This window comes from Phyllostomus hastatus, unplaced genomic scaffold (assembly GCF_019186645.2).
Source record: "Phyllostomus hastatus isolate PE091 unplaced genomic scaffold, TTU_PhHast_1.1 phas_contig_194, whole genome shotgun sequence".
Taxonomy (NCBI): Eukaryota; Metazoa; Chordata; class Mammalia; order Chiroptera; family Phyllostomidae; genus Phyllostomus; species Phyllostomus hastatus.
In genome coordinates, this window is record NW_025333703.1 from 338,420 (window position 1) to 356,749 (window position 18,330).

The window sequence follows — 18,330 nt, forward strand, 5'->3', positions numbered from 1 at the left end:
TTTTTTAATGTATCTGTCCAGATCTCCAAACTCCTGCCCCCTTTTTCAAATATTAAGTGATCAGAGAGACATGAGTTTATTTGTGGGCTCTATATTCTGTTCCATTGATCTACGTATCTGTTCTTGTGCCTTTTCTAATTACAGAGCCTTCTAATATAGTTTGATATCAGGTATTGTGATCCCTCCTACTTTGTTCTTCTTTCTCCAAAATGCAAAGGCTACTTGGAGGCCATTTCTGGTTCCATATAAACTTTTGAAATGTTTGTTCTATTTCTGTGTAATATGCAATTGGTATTTTAATAGGGATTGCATTAAATCTGTAAATTGCTTTGGGTAGTATGGACATTTTGATGATGCTAATTCTTCCAATACATGAACATGGTATATGCCTCCATTTGTTTGTGTCTTCCTTTATTTCTTTCTTCAGTGTTCTGTAGTTTTCTGAGAAAAGATCTTTTACCTCCTTGGTTAAGTTTAAGTATTTTATTTTTTCTTTTTGCTATAGTAAATGTCATTTTTTTCCTTAATTTCTGTTTTGAATATTTAATTGTTGGTACACAAAAATACCTTTGATTTCTGAATGTTGACTTTGTATCCTGCCATTTTGCCAAAATCATTTATTAGGTTGAATCGTTTTTCAGTGGAATATAGGGTTTTCTATGTACACTATCATGTCACCTGCAAACAGTTACAGCTTTTGTTCCTGCTTTCCAATTTGGTTGCCTTTTATTTCTTTTTCTTGTCTGAGAACTTCCAATATGATGTTGAATAGAAATGTTCCAAATGGACACACTTTTCTTGTGCCTGATCTTAGGGGGAAAGCTTTTAGTTGCCTGTTGAGTGTGATGTTGGCTATAGGTTCTCATATATGGTCTCTATTATGCTCAGGTATGCTCCATGTACTCCCACTAGGCTGAGTGCTTTTAACATAAATGGGTGTTGTGCCTTTGCAGATGGTTTTTCTGCATTTATTGATATAATCATATGATTTTGTCTCTACTGTTGTTTATGTGATGTATTATATTTATTGATTTGCAAATATTGTACCACCCTTGCATCCCTGGAAGGAATCCCACTTCGTCATGGTGTATGATCTTTTTAATGCATTGATGCATGGGGTTTGCCAGTTTTCTTGAAGATTTTAGTGTCTATGTTCATCAATGATATTGGCCTGTAGTTTTTTCTCTTCGTTGTATGTTTATCTGTTTTTGGGATCAGGATGCTGGCCTCATAATAAGAGGTAGTCTTCCTTTTTCTTGGATTTTTTGGAATAGTTTGAGTAGGATAGAGGTTAGCTCTTACTTAAATGTTCTGTAAAATTCTTGGTAAAACTGTCTAGTCCAGGGCTTTGTGTGTGGGAATTTTTTTATTACTACTTTAATTTCACTGGCTGATATCAGTCTATTCAGACTTTCTGCTTCATCTTCATTCAGTTTTGAAACACTCTATTTTTCTCAAAATTTGTCCATTTCACCAAGGTTTTCATGTGTCTTGGCATATAGTTTTTCATAGTAATTTCTTACAATCCTTTGTACTTCTGTGATATCAATTGTAATTTCTTCTCATTCATTCTTGATTTATTTGGGTACTCTCTCTTTTCTTCTTGAAGAGTATGGTTTAAGGCTTATTGATTTTATTTATCTTTCAAAGAACCAGCTCCTGGATTTATTGATTCTTTGAATTGTTCTTTTAGTCTCTATGTTATTTAATTCTGCTTGGATCTTGGTTATTTCCTTCCTTCTACTCACTCTGGGTTTTCTGTGTTGTTGATCCTTTAATTTTTGTAGATGAAGGGTTAAGTCAAGATTTTGATGTATCAAAATTTATGTGTAGATTTTCCACTATGCAAGTTTTTGCTCCCGTAACCCCTGCATTAATCAAGGGTCAAGTGTAATATGATTTTTAAATTAAATTTTGTTACTGTAATGAATTACATCACTCCATTTAAGTTTGTTAAATATTCCTTCATGATTAGATTCAGAATGTGCATCTTTGCATTTATGAATTTTATGACAAATACTATATAATAATATTTCTTCAGGAATTATGTAATGGATACATGATGTGACTCTGTTCTTTTACTGGTGGTAGTAACCTTAATCACTGAAGAATACATTACTTTCCTGGTTTCTCAACTGGAAAGTTGATATTTTTCTCTTTATAATTAGTAAGTAATTGTGTGGAGATCCAAGGTTTAACATCCACTGATAATTCTTCATGAATCAATTTTATTGTGGTCATATCCAATATGATTTTAATCCTGAAATCCTTTTTTAGAATTAAAATATAAAATCCAAAATATTCATTATGTGAAATTCATTATGTTCTTTATTTGAAATGTTTCTATCATTTGTAGGTCAAGCTTTATTGCTATGAACTTCCCTCTCAAGACATCCCTCTCTGTGTCCCATAGGTTTTGGGGTAATGTGTGTTCATATCCATTCATTTCCAGAAACATTTTTATTCCTAGATGTCATTATTAACCCATTCATTGTTTAACAGCATGCTATGGAAACTCCATGTATTTCCCCATTTTTTTAGTTTTTCCTGGAGGTTGGTTTCTAGTTTTAAGCCCTTGTGGTTAGAGGAAATGCTTGACATGATTTCAATGTTCTTGAATTTGTTGAAGCATGTTTTGTGTCCTACTATGTGTTCTATCTTTGTAAATGTTCCATTCCATGTGCATTTGAGAAAAATGCACATTTTGGTTCTTTGGGATGAAAGGTTTTAAATATATCAATTAAACCCATTCGATCTAGTTCATTGTTCAATGCTGGAATATCCCTGTTGATATTTGTTTGGAAGATCCACTGTTTACATAGGGTGTTAAAATGCCCTATTATAATGTGCTGTTGTTTATATCTTTCCTGAAGTCCTCCAAGATTTCCTTTATATGTTTGGGTGCTCCTATGTAGGGTGCATATATATTTACAATGTTTATGTCTTCTTGATGGATTCTTCCCTTGGGTATTATGAAGTGTCCTTCTGTGTCTCTTTTTATCACCATTGTTTTGAAGTCTATTTTGTCTGATAAGTATTGCTACCCCAGCTTTTTTTCCCCTCTTCATCTGCTTGTAGCATTTTTTTCTAACCCTTTGCTTTTAGTCTGTGTAGGTCTTTTGTTCTGTGGTGGGTCTCTTGTAGGCACTATATATGGGGATCATGTTTTCTTATCCATTCAGCTACCCTATGACTTTTGATTGGGGCATTTAATCCATTCACATTTAGGGGTACTATTGATAGGTACTCATTGACTTTTCCCCTATTTATACCTGTGTTCCTATCTCTCTCACACCTTTTCTTCATCTCTTCAAAGCAGTCCATTTATCATACCGTGTAGTGCTAGTTTGGTAGAGATGTATTCTTTTAGCTTCCTTTTGTCCAGGAAGCTCCTTATTTTGCCTTCCATTTTAAATGAGAGCCTTGCCGGGCAGAGTAGTCATCGTTGCAGGCCTTTGCTTTTCATTACTTGGAATATTTCTTGCCATTCCCTTCTGGATTATAGTGTTTATGTTGAAAAATCAGTTGCTAGCCTTATTGAAACTCCCTTGTAGTTGGTATCTGTTTCTCCCTTGCTGCTTTTGAGATTCTCTCTTTTTTTTTAATTTGGCATTTTAATTATAATGTGTCTCATAGTGGGCATCTTTTGGTTCATCTTAATTGGGACCCTCCATGCTTTCTGAATTTGCATGGCTTTTCCCTCTCCAGTTTAGGGAAATTCTCTGTCATGTTTTTAAGCAGACTTTCTATCCCTTGATCCTTTTCCTCTCCTTCTGGTATCCCCATGCCTTTCGCATGGGATTCTCTTTCTCCTAAAGAAAAAGAGAATCTTAAAAGCACCAAGGGAAAAACATACTATGCAGCAGAGAGAAAGAAGGAGCTTCTATCCTTTGCGACAGCATGAATTGGAACTGGAGAGCATTATGCTAAGTGAAATAAGCCAGGCAGTGAATGACCAATAGCATATGATCTCACCTTTAACTGGAACCTAATCAACAAAAGATAAAAGCAAACAAAATATAACCAGAGACATTGAAATTAAGAACAATGTAACAATAATTGGGGGGGAGAGGACAATGGGGGATAGGACTTTCAAGAACTACTGTAAAGGACACATGGACAAAACCAAGGGAGAGGGTGGAAGCAAGGGAGGGAGGTGGGTTTGGCTGGGGTTGGGGGGAGTGATGGGGAAAATGCAGACAACTGTAATTGAACAACAATAAAATAATTAATAATAATAATAAAGTTGTTGCATTTCATGTTGTCCTGAGGTTCCCTTGACCTATTTTCATTTATGTGTGTCTTTTTTTGTGCTGGTGCTCTATCTGGGTATTTCTTTCTACCTTGTCTTCCAGCTCAGTAATTCAGTTCTGTGCGTCATAGCTTGCTTGTAATTCCTTCTAGCGTATATTTTATTTCAGACATTGTAGTCTTCATTTCTTCCTGGTTCTTGTTTATAGTTTCTCTTTCCTTTTTCATGCTGTGGTAGTTCCCACTCAGTTCCTTGTACTTGTCAGTGAGTTCCTTGAGCACCCTTACAACCATTCTTTTGAATTCTATGTCTGATAGATTGCTTGCCTCCATTTCATTTTGCTTTTTTACTGGGGATTCTTCTATTCTTTCTGATTGCTGGTTCTTTTTCTGTCTTCCCATTTTAGGTGATTCTTTTGGTTTGTTTTTGCATTTCCAGATGCTCTTTTCCAGCTGTCTTTGTGGGGTGAATTTCAGTGGTAAAGGTTCTGTGGGACTCAGTGGTGTGGTCTCTTTGTTCCTCTTGTCTGGATGCTCTAGGGTTTCCCTTTCTTCTGTTTGTGTGGGCTCTCTTGTACTTCAGCTATACCTGTTGGTTGCTTCTTTGTTGGTGGGTTCTTTCCTCCAGCAGTCTTAGTGGTAGTCACAACTCCCACCTTGTCTTATATGCTCTTGTACAGGTGTTGTTTAACAAAGCAGTGCTAGCAGACAATCAAACCTGCCCCAGCCTCCCCCCCCCAAAAAAAAGCTCCCTAGCACATCAGTAATCTCAACCACAATTTAATTAAGATGAATAAAAGTGACAAGAGATAACTGAAATAGTAAGATTTGACAAAGGGAGTATGAGATGACTAAAAGAGGTGAAAATGTTATTGAGTGGAAACAGGGAGGAGAAGAGTTGGGATAGAACCAAATTTGGTAAGAGTTGGGATAGAAATAAAGCAAAGGAAGGGAGAGAACAAAATTTACAATATAAGTAAAACATGAAAGGATGATGGGACAATGGGGTAAAGAAAGGGAAGAGTATACTATGGGATTTGAAGTAAAATTGAAAAGGTACTGGATGAACAGGAGCAAAATTTTGGAAAAACCACAGCACAGTCAATAGCAATGACAGCTGAATGAGGTTTAATAAAGATGGAACCACAATAAGGATATTATACAAAAGCCAAAAGTGAATATGAGATGTCTACAGTAAAGGAAAATGATTTTGAGAGAATGGAAGAGGCAAACTAATAAGAGTATCAAGTAAAGCCCAGGTTGAGAGAGGGGAAAAAGAAAGAGAAACCAGTGAAATAAAATTCCTCACGCAACTCATCAAGGGAAGGGGGGAGGCAAAATGGAGAAAGCAGTGTGAGAGTGTTCTATGGGATTTGTTCACAAAGAAATAGTGAACAAATAGGAGTTCCTTTGGAGAATTACAGCAATAACCATATTATTTTACCCAACTAGCCACTGTTTATAAAACGTAGAAAAGAAATAAGACTTTTATAAGAGGGACAAAAAAAATGTGTGCTGACTTGGGAAAGAACAGCGCTTAAGCAAGTTTAGGTGGAGGAGAAATAGTGAGAGTAACAGATAGAAACTTGGTTTAGTGTGAGAGAAAATGAAGTTTACACCAACAGTAATAAAGCTGAGGAAGATGGTGAAATGGATTACAACAAGAGAAGGGTGCTGGAGGATTTGGAATAAAAATAAAATTATAAGAAATATAAAATATGAATAAAAAGAATAAAAAACAAAAGACCAAGAGTAGTAAGTTATTTGAAATATGAATGAAGTGAAAGAAAAAACATTAAAATGCTTATAAAATGGAAAATTAAAAACCAAACAATAAAAGCAAATTAAAAAAAAAAACTAAGTAAAGGGGAAAAAAGTAAGAGAAATAAAAAACACGCAAGTTCTGGTGAAGAGCAAAGTAAAATTTGTCTTAGCCTCCTGCTGATTGGTAAGCCTGCCCAGTTGGTGTTGCAGTACTTTCCTTTTCCTGTACAGCAGTTGGGGTCTAGGCTCTGTTTTTCCTTTTTTGTGGTTCCACGTGGATGGGGGCTCAGTATGGGCTACAATAATCACTGGTGCCCAGTTTCTAGGCCACACCTTCAAAGCATTGCGCAGCTCACACTCTACTCTGCATTCATGCATCCAGGTCTTCCCTGGCATGGGTCTGGGACTTCCCCACCCTGGGATGTATGAGGGAGCTGCTAGGCTGCTAACACTATGCCACCTCTCCTCCAATGTCCCCATGGAAGACACGGTTTCTGGTGCCAGGCCTGGGGACCTTCCCCACTGACTAAAAAACCTCCTTAATGCCTGTTTTGAAGCATCCTTTGCATAATTTGGCTTCCAAAGTTCCTATCAAGATTCTATTGGCTGTTCTCTCTCTCTTTTTTTTTTGTAAGATCGGATAGGTGTCCCACTTGGATGCATGTGCAAGTGGGCTCAGCTCCAACCTACATTTCCGCCATCTGCTCTCCCCTAAGGCAAGATTTTTTTGTTATTGTTCTTTGTTTAGGGAATGACAGAAACCCAAATTAATATTTCATGCTACTCAGACTTACAAGCTCCAGTGTTGGAGACTGCACTGTGTGGTTTTGGAGATTGTAGCCCTGCAAAAGCAAGCTCTGAAAGGGGCTGGTAAGTCTTCCTGGAAAACCAGGTCATAACAGAGGTGGCAGGAATGACTCAATTCTACCACCAACGGTCCTGTGGGAATCAGGCCTAAAATTTACATTTTTGTCCTTTGAAGTTGGCTCTGCTCAGCATTAAGCCTTCTCAGTATAACCCAGATGTATGAGTTCAAGGCATAAGGAGTGAAACTCCCTACTTCACGATATACACCTTTACAGTCATCTGGCATCTGCATGTCTCACAGACCCCAACATGAAAAGATTTCTGTATTTCTTCAATTGTTTATCTGTAGATAATGTTAGTTTTTTATGACTATAGCCTTGTTGGACATTGATTGATAAGCTATGCACATGTGCTGTATCCCCCTGCACTTCCCAACCTTAATAAAAGCCATGTTGGAGAAGGGCTCAGGGCATTCAGCACTAGAGGGAATCACCACCCCTTTTCCCACTGGAGCAACAAGACTATTTCCAGGATTATATTTTATTCTCATTTGCGATGGCCTACGGAACCTCACTGGCCAGAGTTCCCCTCACTCCAGCACTAAGGAAGCAGATTGAAAGGCACTAGTGGTACACAGGGAGAAACTGAAGTGCCTGGCATCAAGGTGAGCAGAGGCCATTGCCCCTTTTTAAAACTATCCTGCATTGAGTCCACAATCTGGGACCATATCTGAGACTCCATTAACCTGAGTAACATTGTTTCTAAGATTCTAAGAGACAAAAACTCTGCTCTCTGACCAGAAGAACTGTATTTCCAAAAACATATGAGGAATCAATCTCCTCCCCCTTTCACTGCTTGGCTCTGGAGGTTCACAGGAAATGTATAGCAGAACAGAAAAGTAAACTCTCACCTTTCTACCCAGAAGACAATGGGGATGGGAGTCTATGAATTGGAACATGTTAGAATGATGAAAGAGAAGGCAGCTCAGTAAAACAATTCCATATAGTACAAATTTAAAAAATAGAATTACCACATGACCCAGCAATTTCACTACTGAAGAAAACATAAATAGTAATTTGAAAAGGTCATACAAGAAAAAGAAATAAAAGTCACCCAAGTTGGAAAGGAGGAGGTAAAACTGTCATTATTTACAGATGACATAATAGTGTACATAGAAAACTGTATAGACTCCATCCAAAAAACTACTCAACTTAATAAGTGAATTTGGCATAACAGTGGTATACAAAGTCAGTATTCAGAAATCAAAGGCATTTTTGTACACCAACAATGAAATATCAGAAACAGAAATTAGGAGGAAAATCCCATTTACTACAGCAACAAGAAAAATAAGGTACACAGGAAAAAAACTAACCAAGGAGGTAAAAAACCTGTACTCAGAAAACCAAACACTAAAGAAAGAAATTAAAGAAGACACAAATACATGGAAACATATACGATGATCATGGATTGAAAGATTTAACATTAACATTTAAGATTGAAACATTAAAATGTCCATACTATCCAAAGGAATTTATAGATCAATGTAATCCCCATTAAAATACCAATTACATTATTTCACAGAAATAGAACGAACATTTCAAAAATGTTTACGGAATCACATACTACCCTGAATAGTCTCAGCAATGTTGAGAAAGATGAACAAAGTAGGAAGGATCACAACACCTGATATGAAACTATATTACAAGGTCACTGTAACCAAAACAGTCTGGTACTGGCATAAAAACAGAGGCATAGATCAATGGGAGAGAATAGAGAGCCCAGAAATAAACCATGGCTCTATGGTCAATTAATATTCAACAAAGGGGGTAGGAGCATAAAATGGAGTAAAAATAGCCTCTTCAACGAATGGTGTTTGGAAATCTGGACAGTTATATGCAAAAAAATGAAACACGAGTACCAACTTACACCATACATAAAAATAAACTCAATATGGATAAAACTCTTCAATATAAGTTGTGACACCATAAATGTCCTAGAGGAGAACATAGGCAGGAAAATTTCAAATATCTCATGCAGCAATATTCTCATCAGTATGTCCCCTACAACAAGGGACATAAAGGAAAAATTAAATGGGACTACATCAAATTAAAAAGCTTCTACACATCTAAAGAAAACATCAGCAAAATTAAAAGGTAACCAAACATATGGGAAAACATATTTGCCAATGATACCTCAGACAAGCATTTCATCTCCAAAATTATTAAGAACTCACAGGTCAAGAACACCAGGAAGAGAAACAATCCAATTAAGAAATGGGTAAAGGATGTGAACAGACACTTCTCCAAGGACAGAGGGCTCAGAGATATATGAAAGGATGGTCAGAATCACTAGTCATCAGGGAGATGCAAATTAAAACCACACTTAGATACCACTTCACACTGGTCAGAATGGCCATCCTAAACAAATGAACAAAGAAAAACTGTTGGTGACGTTGTAGAGAAAATGGAACCCTAATATATTGTTGGTGGGAGTGCAGACTGGTACAACCATGGTGAAAAACAGTACGGAATTTCCTCAAAAAATTAAAGATGGAACTGCCTTTTGATCCAGCAATTCCACTGCTGGGGTTATATCCTAAGAATCCTGAATCACCAATTTAAAAGAGCCTATGTATCCCAATGTTCATAGCAGCATTATTTACAATAGTCAAGTGTTGGAAACAGCCTAAGTGCCCATCAGTAAATGAGTGCATAAAAAAACTGTGGTACATTTACACAGTGGAATACTACACAGTAGAAAGAAAGAAGGAACTCCTAGTCTTCATGACAGCATGGATGGGACTGGAGGACATTATGCTAGGTGAAATAAACCAGGAGGTGAAAGAGAAATACCATTTGATCTCACCTGTAAGTGGAACCTAATAAATAAAACAAACAAATGAGAAAAATAGAGCCAGACTTGGAAATAAAGGACAAATTGACAATGAACAGAGGAGAGGAGTAAGGGGTATAATGGGGAAATAAAGGGAATGGGTAAGCTAAGAATCACGAATAGAGGACTCAGGTACAGATAATGGGGGGGGGGATGACTGACTGGGAATAGGGGGCAGGGCTGGGGTGAAAAAGAGGGAAAAGATTTTGACAACAGTAAATGAACAACAAGAAATTTTTTAAAAAAGAATAACCCCACATTTTCTAGGAGATATTAAATGCTATGAGATTTTAAATTAAGATTAGAAATGGTATCTTTTGAAGAAAAGCAACATGTGAAATGAAGGAAAAAAAAAAAACAGCCATAGCTCAGTGGATTGAGTGCGGGCTGTGAACCAAAGCATCGCAGGTTCGATTCCCAGTCAGGGCACATGCCTGGGTTGCAGGCCACGGCCCCCAGCAACCGTACACTGATGTTTCTCTCTCTTTCTCTCTCCCTTCCCTCTCTAAAAAATAAATGAAATCTTTAAAAAAAAAAACAGAAACAGGTTCATATTACAGAGACTGATGGTTGCCAGAGAAGAAGAAAGTGTGGGGATGGGTGAAAAAAGTAAAGGGGAATAAGAGTTACAGATTTTTTAAAGAAAATTAATATATCTTGTGGGTATACAGCATGGGGCATATAGTCAATGTTGTAGTAACTATGTATGGTGTCAGATAGTTATTGTACTTAATGGCAATTAGGCATATTGAGTCACTATGTTGTATACTTGAAACTAATATAATATTGTATGTTAATTATACTTTAATTCAAAAAAATTTTAAACGTAAAGATTTATGTGAACTCCTGGAACTGTCCCCAAGCCTACATTTGTGGATCAGACCTTAAATAGCATACCAAGCCTTTGAGAACTGATTTATGGGGTAGATAATTGCCCAGGTCTCAGACTGGTCACCAGATGGCACAGATATGGAACAGCTCTAAAGAGAATTACAAAGACTTTAAAAATTGAACAGATGTTATATTCCAAATAATTGATTTGATTCTCAGCTTCCTCCATTCCATTATTGTTACCCTGTAAATTTTTCTTTATTTTGCTAATGCAACTTTCACTTTGCCTGGGTCTTTTTATTGGATTGAAGTACCCAGTGAGTTCCTGGGGCATCCTGATAGCCAGTGTTTTGAACTGTTCATCTGATAGGTTGCTTATCACCATTTCATTTAGTTCTTTTTCTAGAGTTTTGTTCTACCTTTCATTTGTGTTGTATTTTTTGACTCCTCATGTTGGCAGTCTCCCTGTGTCCATTTCAGTGTATTAGGTAGAGCTGCTCTGACTCCCTGTCTTAGCACACTTGTAAAGTTGTATGGGGCAGAGCCATCAATAATTGACAGGGTGGGATAACACATGTTATCACTATGTTCCTCTGTGTGTAGGAGGGTTTATCAAGGGGAAATGCCATTGCTTGACTTCTGGAGTTTTGTCCAAGAGGAAGCTATCTCTCCACTCACACTTCACTTTCTTCCCTTATGCCACTGCTGCCCTTCCAGCTTTTGCCCTGGTGCTGAACCCTAGAGAGTATGAGTCTGCAGGAGTCCTACATCCACTGCAGGCCCTTTAAGAGAATGAAGTTTCTTCCTCCACCCCAATACCCAACATTTTGTACAGCCAGAAGTTTTGGGGACTTACCTTCTTGGTACTGGGACCCTGAGCTAGGTTGTCTGTATTGGAGCTGGGATCTCTCAATCCTCAGGTATCCCTCCCAATTTTTATCCACTACACATGGGTGTGGGACCACCGGTTCCCATCTCCATGCCTCTATGCCCCACTTTGTGTCTGTACACCCTCCTATGCTTCTCTGCATCACTGCCTTTCCTATAGTCTGGATGAATCTTGGCAAGAAGTACTCAAACTGATGAAAAGCAAGGGCCTACAACCTAGATTATTCTATCCAGCAAAGCTATCACTTAGGCAGATAAAGTGATTCCCAGACAAGGTAAAACTAAAGGAGTTCATCATCACCAAACCATTATTATATGAAATTCTAAAGGGAATTATATAAGAAAAAGAAGAAATCAAAACAATGAACCTTAAAATGGCAATGAACTCACACCTATCAATAATTGAACCCAAATAACAAATTAAGCAAACAAGCAGAACAGAAATAGAATCATAGATATGCAGGGTTATCAGTTGGGAGGGGGTGGGGGGAAATGGGAAGAAAGGTGCAGGGATTAACAAGCACAAATTAGTAGGTACAAAATAGACAGGGGTGTGGGAAGATGGCAACTACATAGGAGCTGAGCCCACATGCTCATGCACCCAACTGGGACACCTAGGTGATATTCCGAAGAACAGCCAACAGAATTCCAGCTGATATGAAGTTTGGAAGCCAAAGTAAAGTGCAGGAGATGCTTAAAAATGGGTAACAGGATATTTTGTAAGCCAACAGGAAGTTCCTCTGGGAGACAAGGCTGCTCAGGAACATTGGAGGAGAGAAAGCAACCTAGTGACTCACTACCCTCCCAGAGCAGAAAAGTCCCAGGCCCATGCCAGGAGAGACATGGACATATAAAGTCACTGAGGTGATAAGTGTACCCCAGCTGGGATGTTGATCACTTGCTGGAACAGTACCAGAGAAATTGGGGAGCCAAGTAATATCTGGAGCTGGGAGAAGAGATGGGCCGTAAATGGCTGGGACAAAGACTCTGGACTGGCGAGAAGATGGTGGCAAGGTAGGTGGGAGTGGAGTCCATTTCTCCCTGTGCCCAGCTGGAACACCTAGACAATCTTCTGAGGAACAGAGTAAACAACCAACAGAATGCCAGCTTATATGAAGTTTGGAGGGCAAAAATTGTAGAGATTGAAAAACAGACGGTGAGGAGATTGCACTGGGATGGTAAGGTTCCTGGGATCTGCACAAAGATGTAGGCTGTTGTGGCCCCCCAGCCCGAGGCTGGCCGCAGGATATGGGGAGGAGGGTTAGATTGCCAGCTCTTTCCCCTGCCAGAGTATGGAGGGCAGCCCACCAACAAGAGGGATCTGGATGCTGGAAGTTGCTAGGGGGAATAGAGACGAAGTGGGAGACATACAGAGGTGGTATACATACACTGGGACTGTGGATGCCAACACCAGAGAAATTGAGGTGCCAGGCAATATCTGGAGAAGGGAGGAGTTGGGCCATTTTGGACCCTGACTCAGATAGTCTCCAGACTGGTTGGAAAGTTGGGCTATGTGAAAAGCTGTGGGCTTATTAAGAACAGTGGGCAACTGCTTTGTGAGGAACTCCCAAGCAGTGGCTGGCTTGTCCCAAGGGTGATTTGAGCTATGCGAGCCAGAGACTGACTGGCTAAGTGGAACCACACACCCTGCTTGTCTCGCACAGCATAACCAGAGGCTGAGTGGCTGAGTGGAATAGTGCTCCCAAGATTGACTCTCACTGCATGTACAGAGACTGAGTGAGTGATTTGAGCCTGGCAGTACACAGAGAACCTGGGCCAGAGGCTGGGCAACTATGAATATTGCGGCCCTGACCTGGTCCCCAACCTCTCAAAACCGTAGGAAGGGAGAAAAGTGAAGCCCAGCTCTCCTCTTCCTATGGCAGTAGAAAGACCAGCAGAACTCCCTGAACACACTTAAAGTCAGCAGGAGGCTTTTTTTTCTTCCCCCAAGTGAGACAATAAAATATGGAGTTATGAATGGTCCAGAGACATACAAAGGGAGAGCACAAGGCTTACACCAAATATTGAGAAACTGAGACAAAAGTCACTTTGCTATCCCACACATCTGGTATTTTATTGCTTATGTGTATTATTATTTTTTCATTAGTTTTACCACTTTTATTTTAGCAGTATTTTTTTGGTTGCTCTTCCTTATGTTTACCTTTCCTTGTTTTATTTTTCTTTGTAATTGCATTGTTTGACTGGTTTTCCTTATTCTCTCTTTAATGTATTTTAATTTTCCTTCTTTCTCTTCACTTGTCTTCCAATAACACACTACTCTTGATTGGGTACATTCTATTCTGGTTATCCAAATCACATATTTCCTGTCATATTATTGTTGTTCCAGTACTATTATAAATAATTGTTGCTCCATACAACTGTACATACTACACAGCAACCCTCCATGAACTTAGCCCACTTCACTTTATTCCTGAGCATTGATATTGTTATGGTTAACTCTATTCTCTCTCAGACTACACCTATTTTCTCTCCTTTATTCTCACTATATCTCATCATCTAACCTTGCACAAGAGCTCTGTTTTCTGGATTCAGCTCAAAATCCTCCTCTCTTCTAACAAGAGTCTTATCTGTCCTTCACCTTTTATACAAAGTGGCTAGTTGGGTGAAATATCAAAGTTAATGCTGTCCTTATCCAAAGAATCTCCTGTCTCTTCTCTACATGCTGGTACTTTATATCCTATAAAACACCCTCCCACCGTCTTGATCCATTTTGCCTTCCCCCTGCAACTGATCACATACAAGAATAGGTGGCAACTGTGAACATCAGTATACTTGCTGGAGGAGAGACACCACCAACAAAGGAACCACCAAAAGGTAAAACCCCAAGTACAACAAGAGAGCCCACACAAACAGAAGAAAGGGCAAACCTACAGTGTCTAGACAAGGAGATCAAAGAGACCACATCACTGAACCCCATAGAATTCTTACCATACAAGTTTACCCTATAAAGACAGCTAGCAAAGCGAAACATCAGGAAGAGAGCAGAAACAAACAGAGTCCCCTATAATGGGGAGAAAAAAATGCAATCAAAAGGAATGGAAAACTCCTGACTAAAAGAGCTAAACAAAATGGAGGTAACCAAACTACCAGACATAGAATTCAAAAGAATGGTTATAAAGATGCCCAAGGAACTCGCAGACAACTATGAGTAACTGAGCAAGAACTACAAAATAGAATCTATAAACAAAAGCCAGGAAGAAATGAACAATAAAATCTTGGAAATAAAAAACACATTTGAAGGAATTACAAGCAGGCTGGATGAACCAGAGGATCGAATCAGCAAGCTGGAAGACAAGGTAGAAAAAAACACCCAGAAAGATCAAGAAAAGGAAAAGAGACTCAGAAAGAATGAACAGTTGGTAAGGGAGATGCAAGACAACATGAAACATAATAATATCTGTATAATAGGGATACCAGGAGAGGAAGAGGAGGAAGGGATAGAAAACCTGTGTGAAAAAGTAATGATGGAAAAGTTCCCTAACTGGATAGGAGAAAACCTCACACAAAGCCAGGAAACACACAGAGTCCCAATCAAGACTAACAAAAAGAGATCCATGGCAAGACCCATCATTATTACAATGGCAAAACTCCAAGACAAAGAGAAAATCATAAAGGCAGCAAGGGAGAAAAAGAAAGTAACATACGAGGGAGCCCCAATAAGACTAGCAGCTAACTTCTCAAAGGAAATGTTCCAAGCCAGAAGAGAATGCAAAAAGTATTCCAAGTAATGAAAACCAAAGGCCTACAACCAAGATTACTTTACACAGCAAGAATCTCAATTAAAATGGATGGTCAAATAAGGAGTTTCCCAGGCAAAAGAAGTCTAAAAGAATACACTTCCAACAAACCACCTCTGTAAGAGTGCTAAAGGGACTGCTTTAAGAAAAGGAAGAAAAAGAGTGATAGAGAGAGGAACACAGACATGAAAATATGCCAATGAATAAGAACCTATCAATGATAACCTTAAGTGTAAATAGATAAAATGCTCCAAACAAAAGACATAGAATAGCTGAATCGATAAGAAAGCATGACCCACACATATGCTGCCTACAGGAGACCCACCTCAAAACAAAAGACCTACACAGACTGAAAGTGAAGGGCTGGAAACAAATTTTCCAAGCAAATGGACAGGAAAAAAGGCTGGGGTAGCAATACTCATATGGGACAAAATAGATTTCAAAAGAAGAGCCATAAAAAGAAACCCAGGAAGTTACTGCATAATAATGAAGAAAGGAATCCACTGATACATAAACACTGTAAATAAACATGCACTCAACAAAGGAGTGCCCAAATACATAAAGAAAATCTTGGAGGGCTTCAAGAAAAATATTGACAGCAACACAATTATAGTAGGTGATTTCAACAACCCACTGTCAAAAATGGATAGATCTTCCAAATAAAATATAAACAATGATATTGTAGCATTGAACAATGTCCTTGATCTAAAGGACTTAACTGATATATATATAAAGAGCCTTTCATCTGAAAGAAGCAAAATACACACTCTTGCAAATGCACATGGAACATTTTCAAAGATAGACCACATGATAGGACACAAAACAAGCTTCAAGAAATTCAGGAATACTGAAATCATATCAAGCATTTTCCCCAAAAAAAAGAAAAAAGAAAAAAGAAAAGAAAAAAACAAGGGCTTGGAATTAGAAACCAACCTCAAGGAAAAAAAAAAAGACATTCAAATTCATGGAATCTGAATAGTATGCTACTAAATAATGAATGGGTTAATAATGATCCAAGACAATAATCAAAAAGTTTCAGAAATGAATGAATATGAACACACAACAGTCCAAAACCTCTGGGACACAGCAACAACAGTCCTGAGAGGGAAGTTCATAGCAATACAGGCCTGACTACATTTCAAATAGATAGAGACATTTCCAATAAACAACCTAAGTCTACACCTACAAGGACTGGAGGAATAAACAAAGCCAAAAGCAAGTGGAAAGAAGGAAATAACCAAGATCAGAGCAGAATTAAATGATATAGCGTCTAAAAGAATAATTCAAAGAATCAATATATCCAGGAGGTAGCTCTTTGAGGAGATAAACAAAATTAACAAGCCTTTAACCAGACTCATCAAGAAAAAAAAGAGGACCCAAATAAATAAATCATAAATAAAGAGGAGAAATGACAACCAATACCACAAAAGTACAAATGATTGTAAGAAATTACTATCAACAACTATATGCCAAGTAATCTGACAACAAGGGTGAAATGGAAATTTCTACAAACATATAATCTTCCAAAACTTAATGAAGAAGAAACAGAAAGCCTGAATAGACCCACAACTGCTAGTGAAATTGAAGCAGTAATTTAAAAAACTCCCAGTACACAAAAGGCCCTTACCACATGGTTTCACAGGTGAATTTTACAAAAAAATAAGGAATAACCCCTATGCTGCTCAAACTATTCCAAAAAATCCAAGTAGAGTGAAGACTCCCAAACTCTTTTATGAGGACAGCATCATCCTAATACCAAAACCAGATAAAGAAAAAGAAACAAAGAATACAGGCCAATATTGCTGATGAACCTAGACACTAAAATCCTCAACAAAATACTGACAAACTGCACCCAGCAATACATTAAAAAGATCATATACCATGATCATGTGGATTCATCCGAGGGTTGCAAGGATGGTACCATATTTGCAAATCAACAAATGTAATACATCACACAAACAAGACTAAATACAAAACTCCCATGATTTTATCAATAGATGCAGAAAAAGCATTTGATAAGGTATAGCATCCATTTATGTTAAAAACACTCAGCAAAGTGGGAATAGAGGGAGCATACCTCAACATAATAAAACTCATATACAAGAAACCAAGAGCTAACATCATACTAAATGGGCAAAAACTAAAAGCTTTCCCACTAAGATCAGAAATAAGACAAGGCAAGAGAAACTTTCACAACTTTTATTCAACCTAACTAGAACTTCTAGCTGCATTGATCAGGCAAAATTAAAAAAAAAATAGTGCTTGCCTCAGCAGCACATATACTAAAATTGGAATGATACAGAGATTAGCATGGCCCCTACACAAGGATGATATGCAAATTCATGAAGTGTTCCATATTTTTAAGCACGTGGGACAGTGCACACCTGGACTGGCCCAGCAGGGCCCTCCTGAGCTCACTCCAGATGCATGAGGGATGGTATGCACCAGGTCCTTGGCCTGGTGGTGGCCCAGCTACACCCACTCCCAAAACACTGGGGATGGTGCACACCCAGTCTGAGGTCCACAGCTACCTGTCCACACTCACGCCCAAGACACCAGGGATGGAGTGCCTCCCAACTGGTCCCTGCACCCTGAGCCCTGCAGGGCCAACTGGCTCTCTAGGAGGAAGGTGGAAAAGCCTGACAGAGGGGAGATGCAGTCCCTTGAAAGACTTGGTTCAGTGAGGACCTGAACTACCCTGAAGGGGTGCTGAGAGTCCCTAGCATCAAGAACAGCAAAGAGCAAGAAGGTGGTGGGTGAGTTGCCCCTAACTGGTGCACCTCAAGGACAGCACAACTGGTAGACTAAAGGCCTAGGCTGGACACAGAAGGGCACTGAAGAACTTGGCTGGAGGCTGGACAACAGTGAAGAGTGCAGCTTAGGAAGGGAGAAAAGCAAAACTGATCCCTCCTAAGCCTGCTGCAGAAAGGAAGACCAGCCAAACTGACCTGACCCGTTTAAAGCCAGCAGACGACTTTGTTTTTTATTTAATTCCTCCTTTTCTGTCCTTCTTTGTTTTTTTAAATTCCCTCTTCCTTTCCTTATCTCTTTTTCTTCTTCCCTTCCCTCCCCTTCCCTCCCCTCCCCTCTCCTCCCCTCCCCTCCCCTTCCCTTCATATTCCTCCTACCTTCCTTTACT

General features: G+C 38.8%; 1 non-coding gene across 1 annotated transcript; it reads left to right on the forward strand.

The window, feature by feature from the left end:
* The first annotated feature begins 17,449 nt into the window (after nt 1-17,449).
* Nucleotides 17,450-17,553, forward strand: LOC123815536. Its single transcript, XR_006785135.1, has one exon. It is a non-coding gene; the product is annotated as a U6 spliceosomal RNA (small nuclear RNA).
* The last annotated feature ends 777 nt before the right edge of the window (nt 17,554-18,330 follow it).